Here is an 8,286-nt window from a genome sequence, read left to right as displayed (position 1 = left end):
GGGAGTGGAAGTCATTACTCAGCACCTGATCACCTTTAGTCAGAGCAATTACAGGTGTCCAAGGTGTTCATTTGCTGTGATGTATTAGAGAGAGAGAGAGAGAGAGAGAGAGAGAGAGAGAGAGAGAGAGAGAGAGAGAGAGAGAGAGAGAGAGAGAGAGAGAGAGAGAGAGAGAGAGAGAATTTTATTTTGATTAATTTAGGTCACGTAATTATGCCATATAAGGTACAGAGAGAGAGAGAGAGAGAGAGAGAGAGAGAGAGAGAGAGAGAGAGAGAGAGAGAGAGAGAGAGAGAGAGAGAGAGAGAGAGCAAAAAGGAGTTAAAGAGGTGCAGGACGAGGCAGGAAGTTGAGTGCATTACCTGATTCCAGATTTGCAGGAGCATTTATGAAGCGAAAAAATAAATAAAAATGGTGGAAGGAGGGAAGGAAGGATCGTATTAGGATAACTTATGATGCTGTTGAATTTAGGATATCATTATTTTTTTTTATTATCATCATTATCATCATTATTCTTCTCTTACTGTTTCTTTTGTTTTCTCTTTCTTTTTCTCCTCCTGTTCTATCTCAATGCCTGACTATCTCTCTCCCCGTTCCTTATCTGTATGTATCTTCCCTTTCTATTATTTTATTTTCTTCTTCTTCTTCATTCTCTACCTTTCCTTTCTCCTTCCTTTTCCAAACTTTTTTTCTTCTTCTTTCTCTATCTTCCTTTTTCTACCTCTTATTTTTATCCTCCTTAAGTAGTAGTAGTAGTAGTAGTAGTAGGTTTTGTAAGTATGTATTTTACTACTACAAAAGTTAAATAATGAACAAGTTATGTATTCACTTCAAATATTGTGTATCTTACATCAGAAAAGTATAACTACCAATTAGCAATCTCGGTGTAGGTATCTTTAAGGAATTGATTTGTATAATGTAATGTTCTTTTTTTTACCCTTAATATCCTGATGTCTCCTTGAACATATTAAATTAGTCCATCTGAACTTGAAATCGCACGAAGCTAGACACTTTTAAACCGAGAATTTTACTAAACACAACACAGCCCACTGATTTCAAGACGGCGCTCGTGAGACTTCGTGAAACCATGTAATCTCAGCCTAATTAGGAGTATAAGACAGAACACCCTGACTGCTTCTCTATTCCCTCCTTCCTGTGGCTTGAACTCTTTGAAAAGGGAGGTTTCAGGGCACTTTTCCTCCGTCATCTGACCTTTCTGTTCGAGTCTTTTGGGAACTGGAAATTAAGTGACTTTTTTTTTCCCTCAATTTTGTTGCCCTTGACCTGTGACCTTGCATAAAAAAAGATAAAAATAAGAAATAAGATAGCCGGGGGACTCAAGAGGGTTAAGTAGCTGGGTTGTATAATGAACTGTTAAGTAATTGGACGCATCACACATCCCATATCACACAGCGTCATTACAACATTTTCTCCGGGCATCCTCTACACTTTCCACAATTACTTACATTGACAGCGTGTGAAGATTAACGACTCCATTACACTTTTCTAACAAGTAAACTATGAAGACTTTGAATTATTTTCCCTCACCAACTTCGTAAGAAAATTATTAATGAAGGAACTCTGTAACTTTTCTAACACGTGAAATTATGGCAGGGGACGCAAGACTGGTTCTCCTCACCGTTCCCACCCCTCCCTTCTAATCCCCCTGTTACTGCTACGCCTCCTCCGACACGTAAAACTATGAATACATTAGCGTTTCTTCTGCTAACGTGAAAATGGTGACTCCAGCTTAAATAACTCGGTCACTCCTTAAACCAGTGACAGCGAAAAAGAAAACGAAAAAGAAAACGTAGCATGAGGGTTCTATACAATACTTGTTTTTATGTTCTCTATATTAGCAGAATAAGTGCGATTCCTGACTCCCATTAACATTTTATAGAACGTTTAATGTATGACTCTCTCTCTCTCTCTCTCTCTCTCTCTCTCTCTCTCTCTCTCTCTGAGCTTAAACTCGCAAATTGCTCTTTCCTAATTATCTCTTAATACTCCTTCCACTTTCTTCCCTTTTTCTCCTCCTCGTTTGTTTCCTCCTCCTCCTCCTCCTCCTCCTCCTCCTCCTCCTCCTCTCCGTCCTTTAGTCCCTTTTAATGGCACCTTTCTTTCTCTCTTCTTTTCTTCCTCACCCTCTTCTTCTCTATTTTATTCTTATGTCCCTCTTCTCACCTCATTTTCTTTCACTTACCTATACAAACACACACATTCTCTCTCTCTCTCTCTCTCTCTCTCTCTCTCTCTCTCTCTCTCTCTCTCTCTCTCTCTCTCTCTCTCTCTCTCTCTCTCTCTCTCTCTCTCTCTCTCTCTCTCTCTCACCATCACGTCATTAGCACACATCACCTTCACATCACATGCTATATCTTACTAATTTCCTTTTCATGGTGGAGTTTCAGACAGCCTGCCTCTGCGTCGTAACTTTTGGCGCACGCTCCCAGATGCTAACGCTGACACCTCCCTTGGCTTGCCTTTAAATGTTACTGGCCATGTGTCCCCTTCACGAGCTCCCCTTGACTTCCTACAGGGACTTGAGTTTCCTTAGGGTGTGTTTGTCTGTGTTTGTGTGTTTGTGTGTGTGGTGTACTCGTACTAGCGCTGGTTCTTTCGAGTGAGGTTGTGGGTGCGGTTCTAGTTATTGTGGGTGGAAGGATAATGAAAATAAAGCAGTAACGTTGATGCCGAAGAGAAAGTTACTTGTTTTCTGTCTCATTCCTTCCTGACGTTATAGCGGACGTGAGTATGTGTGGTGTGGTGGTGTTGTGTGTACTGTGTTGTGATGTGATAAAATATACAACTCAGGCAACGTCTTCTGCTGGGAGGATATAGTGTAAACGAACGCCATTTTCCCAAGCAACGGGCGCAAGAGTAATGATCACTCCTGATTACGTAACTAGGAAAAGAAAATGAACTTATACTATCACAAACGGACTGGACAGAAATCCACATTATACTAAACCACACCTGCTGACAGATTCCACACTTTGAAGAGTAAAAGACTTCCACAGGAGGGAATAAGTTCAGCGTGCCAGGTGTCTTAACTACTTCCCTCGCAGAAGTTCAAAGGCTGGGGAAGCCGTGAAAGCAGTGCAAGCTGAGGAGGAGTGTTGCTGAGGTTACCGGTGCAAGGGATGTGCGAAGGATGAAGATAGATACTGGCTGACTGTCCGCTGTGCAAGGTTTGTTCTTCCTCCCCTTGTCAAGAGAGAGAGAGACAAAGAAAGACAGACAGAGAGACAGGCATACAGAGAAACAGATACCCAGACAGATACACAGGCAGGCACAGACAGACAAAGACACGGCCACAGACACACACAGAAACAAACTAGAGCAAACTAACAGATAAAAACGCAGACAGATAGGCAGACAGAATGACAGACTCCAACAAAGAGAAGCAGACTACAGACAAATAAAAACAGACACATACAGACTACAGACAAACGCACACACACACACACATCTGGGCCGGGATTCACTGCTCACCCATCGCTGCCTTCAAACAGGAGTCTTGTTCACCCTTCTGTTGCGGGAACTTCTCGCGCTTGGTGTGTTGTCTTGCATACGCCGCCTCGGGATGAACTGCGGGGAGAGGCAGGCAGTGTGTGGTTACGATTACTATGCAAGGGACTAACTAGGATGTGGTATTGAGTGGCTGTGTCGTGAATAAGATGCCATTTATTGAGTTCTGATATTTGGGTGTTAATATAAATGTGAAATAAAACAATAGAGATGTAAAGTAGGGATAAATAGATTGAATGGGATATGGTAGATGCATTGCTGTAGAGTATTTTCAATGTAGTGTATAATTTGTATGTGAAATTTAGTGTACAAAGTTATTAGCAAGAAAATGTGTGAAATATTATTGATAGATGAATATGCATTTAAAATAATTATAGAGTAGAGACAAATAAGAGACAGAATGGTATATATATATATATATATAAAGAAAATTAATAAAATAATCTAACGGTCTTTATTTTTTTTTACATAGTGTGTGTGTGTGTGTGTGTGTGTGTGTGTGTGTGTGTGTGTCCATATTTTCTGTGTCTGTTCATCTCTGTCTGTGTCTCTGCCTTGTTTCTCTGTCCTCGTCTCTTGCCTTTCTATCTTTCTGCCTGTCTCTCTTGTCGCCTCCCCCCCCCCCCCTCTCTCTCTCTCTCTCTCTCTCTCTCTCTCTCTCTCTCTCTCTCTCTCTCTCTCTCTCTCTCTAAATCTTCACAAACAAAACAATATCCCTCCACTCACCACTGCGAAATTTTAACAGCCCCCCCGTAACTGTAAAAAAAATATACCATAAAAAACGGGAAGAGTGCTTTAAAAACTGGGAACTTTTCGACATTAAAATTAATCGAATCCTCAAATAGAGATTACTGAAATATTCCGAAGCTTTTTACGTGCGAATATAAACGTTTTATCACCTGGCTAAGTAAAAGTATTGCGTGGGGATGTGTGTGTGTGTGTGTGTGTGTGTGTGTGTGTGTGTGTGTTTGTGTGTGCACCTCCTTCCTGTAATAATTAGTTTGATCACAATACCTCTGGAAAATATTACCCCTTCATTTTTCATCGTGTTTTGAGGGAAAGGGAAATAACGTGAGGTGAAAAATTACGATGTATTGAATAATGAGTTTGAAGTGTAAACGTAATTGATCTGAAAAAAAAAAAAAGTAACGATACTTGAATGAATTGCGGTTAAAACAAGAGAGAAAAATGTAATGAAGAGAATTAATTGAGGGTAAAAATAAAGGCAAATTTGATAAAGCGAGGGTGTACAGGAACTTGGTAGAAGGAAAAGGAGATGAAGAAACAAGGGCCAAGGGGAGGAAATTAATCAGAAGAAATAAAAATAAAAGACAATGAAGGAGAGAGAAATAAAGATGATGAAAATGAAAAAGCGAGAGAGAGAGAGAGAGAGAGAGAGAGAGAGAGAGAGAGAGAGAGAGAGAGAGACTGCTGGAAAGTGAGAAAGCAGTGGGGGAAACACTGGTGAATACAATTAGGAGAAAATAAAGAAAGATGAAAAAAGCAAACAAATTAGTAGCAAGAAAATAAAAGAAACAAACACAGAAATAAAAACAAATAATAAAGAACATGGAAATCAGAAAGAAACGAAGCAAAAAAACATACATAACGATAAAAAAATATATATATAAAAAGAAACACGATATCCTGGTGGTCTTCTCCTCCTCCTCCTCCTCCTCCTCCTCCTCCTCCTCCTCCTCCTCCTCCTCCTCCTCTTTTTCCCTCGGGGCGTGTATATGAGATGTAAATGAGGGAGATACAAGATTTACACACATCGGTGAAATATATATATATTTATGCATTCTACTCCCTCTCTTTCCTTCTTTCTTTAACCTGGATGAAATATATTGACACGGAGAGCGACTGAATAGAGGTGGTGAGAGAGAGAGAGAGAGAGAGAGAGAGAGAGAGAGAGAGAGAGAGAGAGAGAGAGAGAGAGAGAGAGAGAGAAAGGAGAGCGAAAGAGAGAGGAATAGCTGAGAACATGCTGTGTACTATGCATTATAAATCTCTCTCCCTCTCTCTCTCTCACCCTCTCTCTCTCTCTCTCCCTCATACTCTCTCCCTCACCCTCTCTCTCTCCCTCCCTGTATCGCCGACAAATGACTGAGCGCGACCCTTGACACACGACCACGCTGGGCCAAAAATATGCGATGACTGTCTGATTCGTTCCTCGTTACCGGGAATCCAGGCGTGATTTACGAAGACAGATTCAAGTGGTGCACCAAAATGACAAACATTACGCACCCTCATAAATACGCACGGGTGACTGAACCAGCTCAAATACGCCGAGTCTACGCTATACGGGTCAGCATCGAATGGCTAATAAAGATAGTGGTGGTGGTGGTGGTGGTTTGGGAATGTTGTGAGGAGGTGGTGTGTTTGTAATAGAGGCATTTTCGTGTGTTCTTGTGTTCTAGACTGTTTTTCTTCCTTTATGTTTCAGTAGGTGGGTGGAGGCCGCCGTGGTGCAGTGGAATCGCGCGCACTTTGTTGACCGAGTGATTTTTAGGTGCATGGGTTCGAATCCTGGTCACGGTTCGAGGGCAAGAAGGGCATTCACTCGGTTCCCAAAGCCAAATTAATGTCCTTTGTTAAGAGGCACCGTCCTGGCCAGTATACATCAGAAAAATCGGACGTAAAGCCGAAAAAAAGAGTTTGGGTAAGTGGATATGTTTGTGTGTTTCAAGGCACTTCACAATGCGATTCTGGCCATGTTTTCTGACTTAAGGATTGGTGACCTGAGTGGGTCTTCTTTAAGTCTTGTTGCCACTAGCCATAATTGTCCCATTCTGCGTGAAAAAAATATATGGATAAATAAAAATCATCATGAAACCTGTATTCCTCTATGTTGGTCACTGGAAATATTGTAATTGTCACTGATTTTAATTAGCGCCACGCATATAATGTTCATTAATTATTACTAATATATGCATTGCATGTTATTATGCTACAGGTATAATAGAACTATGTTAATTTTTTTCCCTAGTAGTAACATCCGCTAATGAGGAAACAATTAAAAAAAAAAAGGAAATAAAAAAAACAGTATTACGTGTTATGAAATATTACTTGTAAATAAATTGTATACATTTATGAAAGGATCCCTCAAACTTGTACTCAGACCAGACCATCAGATAACGACAAGTCTGTTAAAGAGAAAAACGAAACAAAAACGCAAAACTGAAGTACAAAACTGCGTAGCACAAAAATAATTACAATAACAACAATAGCAAAATAAATGTCGACAAGCTAAGTAGACGTGGATTAATCACAAGAAAAAAAGGCCACGTTTATATAAAAAGTGGCCAATATTAGAGACACAGGAGGCGGAGTAAGACACAGCGTAAACCTAAGCGTAAGAGGCGGCCATTTATCAGGTGGGCTGGGTGAGACGCGGGTTCATTGATTCACATTATCCGAAGCTCCGAGAGGCAGCCGCGTCAGCCCCATCAGACAGGTTCGCGTGAAGGGGAAGACAAATCACGCACTAGTCCCGGCCCGCCACCGCCTGCTTACCATAGCCGCCACGAGGAAGCTTCACTACGAACCCGAAAGACTCGTTCATCTAAGTTCAATCTAACAACCTAACTTTACCTAACCTGACTTAACCTAACGGAATCTAACTTTACCTAACCTAACGGAATCTAACCTAACTTTACCTAACCTAACTTTACCTACTTTTCCATAAACATGAAGCTTCGCTCTTTCGAACCCAAAGACTCGCTGGCTCACTGTCTCGTTCACCTAACAACCTAATATAACAGTGTAACAATGTAACAACAGTATTAATATAATCCAGATAAGTTTATTTCCACAATATTCTACCTTAGGAATATCAGTGACTCATTAACCGCCCCATTACGTGTAACAAGTAATAAGTACAAACATTAATATATCTTGATTCACTAGATATATTATAAAACTCGCAACAATAACTTCTCCACCAATAAGCGTCTCGTCTATCCACATAGGGAGAGGCACTTCCCATACCACGAGGCACTTCCTATACCACTGAAGAGGTTGTTAAAACGCTTGTTAAGTCACCATACATACGTGTCTTGCATTAACCTTTCGCTGATATATCCCGTCAACTCAACACACGTTAACATGACTAACATTTAAATTTCAGATAAACACTTAATAGATTATATAATACAATGAACAGTACTATGAGGACACCATTTACCCGTGACTCTACTGGATTCACGCACAACAAACTTAATGATCACACAACACACCATCATTCACACCTGTACACACCTGCATATCCTCCCCCTCTACTGAACACCCGCCACAGCAATGAGAGACAGTCACTTGGCGCTGCAGACTGGTGGCGGTGGCGGTGGTGGTGATGTGGAAGCGGCGTGGTCACGAATGAAAACTGACCGGCAGGTACCTCCACCCTCCTCCACATTCCCTAAACGAGTGACAACCTGAATGCGTGTTGACTCATTTATTATCATTCAACAACCACTACAGCCACACACAAAATAACAATGTCATCGTTAACTAAAGATACAATAACCTAACCTAACCTAAGCTAACGTACTTATCATAGCTATTCACGAGAAGGCTTCACTCTTTAGAACTCCAAAGACTCGCTGCTTCACTGTCTAACATAACATAACGCTAAAGACTCGCTGTTTCAATGCCTCGTTCACTTGTCTCGATGCTTCAATATTCGTTCATTCCATTCGGTCAGTCCGCTTCGTTGTTTCATTAAGTCACGAGATACACTGATTCTGTTGTTTTCTTCTA

General features: G+C 40.9%; 1 long non-coding RNA gene across 1 annotated transcript in view; it reads right to left on the bottom strand.

Moving 5' to 3' along the window:
• LOC135113908 (uncharacterized) overlaps positions 1-8,039 on the bottom strand; it is a 17,798-nt gene extending 9,759 nt beyond the window's left edge. The window contains exons 1-2 of the long non-coding RNA XR_010275109.1: positions 7,789-8,039; positions 3,493-3,588 (exon numbers count right to left, since the gene is read on the bottom strand). This is a non-coding gene — a long non-coding RNA (uncharacterized LOC135113908). The remainder of the gene's footprint in view (positions 1-3,492; positions 3,589-7,788) is intronic.
• Between the last annotated feature and the right edge of the window lie 247 nt (positions 8,040-8,286).

This window comes from Scylla paramamosain, chromosome 26, assembly GCF_035594125.1.
Source record: "Scylla paramamosain isolate STU-SP2022 chromosome 26, ASM3559412v1, whole genome shotgun sequence".
Taxonomy (NCBI): domain Eukaryota; kingdom Metazoa; phylum Arthropoda; class Malacostraca; order Decapoda; family Portunidae; genus Scylla; species Scylla paramamosain.
The sequence above is the reverse complement of the archived record's forward strand: the minus strand, read 5'-3'. Positions and strand labels throughout refer to the sequence as shown.